This window comes from Acanthisitta chloris, unplaced genomic scaffold (assembly GCF_000695815.1).
Source record: "Acanthisitta chloris isolate BGI_N310 unplaced genomic scaffold, ASM69581v1 scaffold4148, whole genome shotgun sequence".
NCBI lineage: Eukaryota > Metazoa > Chordata > Aves > Passeriformes > Acanthisittidae > Acanthisitta > Acanthisitta chloris.
The window spans coordinates 26610-27917 of NW_008686444.1; positions in this window are offsets into that span (position 1 = coordinate 26610).

Sequence of the window (1308 nt, forward strand, 5' to 3'; positions counted from 1 at the left end):
GCATAACATGGTATGGTATTAATCGTAGATGTTTATCCCAAGTCCAGCCATTTATTTGATTCTTTTCCCTAAGAAGGTGTTTGTTCTGAATGAGATGACTGATTCAACCCTTTTTTTTTCCTCCCTCTTGAAGAGTTTGCTGAATGGGAATGAAAGAGGCAGCTGTCCCTGAATGAGTAACCACTTCAACTTTGCATTCCAAGCAGTTTCATGTTTCTGCCTTTTTTTTTCCCCTCACTGTTACATGACTAAGAGGTGTTGTAGTGGTTGCTATAGTCATGGCTGGAAACTCCCTTTGCACAAATCCTTTATATATAAATAAGTGATTTTTATGGCTTAAAAAAAAAGCCTTGGTGAGCTCAGCTGATGCTGACAGCAGCTCTGGGATGGTCTCTCACTAAATGCCTGATACCCAATCCCAATCCTCATTTTCCACGTGTCCCAGAGCAGATGCATGACTAAGTCTTAATGTCAGTATTGTCTCTTTCTTGATGTTTTTTTTCTGTACAAAAACTTTTAGGGATTTATCTCTGTGATTTGACTGCCTTAAGGGCCAATAGAATCTGTGTGCCCCAAACAGGCACAGCAGCACCATCTTTATATCCAGGATAATTTATAAGGACATCTCCTCCTTGTACCTCCTTAAAACTTAGATGTTTCAAGTATTTCACATTTCAAACGAGAAGGAGGATCAGCAAAATGAAGTGAGCAGCAGCTAAGAATGGAAATCATCATTTGGCACTGCTGGTGGACAGTGGCTCAGTGTGAGCCAACAGTGTGGCCAAGAAGGCCAATGGCATCTTGGCCTGGATCAAGAATCTTGTGGCAGCAGGACTAGGGCAGTGATCATCAGACTCAGCACGGGGGAGGTCACAGCTCAGTGCTGTGCTCAGCTTTGGGCCCCTCACTGCAGAAAGGACATTGAGGCACTGGAGCGAGTTAGTTTTGTATATTTGGCTTTAATTGACTAAACCATATGAGCAATTACTACTTCAAAAGTGCTTATAAAATTGCAGTGTCCTAGTGCTCTAACTGGCAGCAGTTTTCATGCCTTCTTCAAATGCTCACAGACTCCACCCTGGTCATAAACAAATTCCCACTACTCCCTCACCAGGTGAGCTCTCTCTCCTTTCCACATAGAGTTTAGTCCTCTGGCTTTCCAAATCATGGAATCATAGAACCATCAAGGCTGGAGGAGACCTCTAAGATCATTGAGTCCAACCATTAACTGTCACTGCTGGAACCACTAAACCCTAACCCAGATCCTGCAGTGCCACATCAGACACCTCTGAAACACCTCCAGGGATG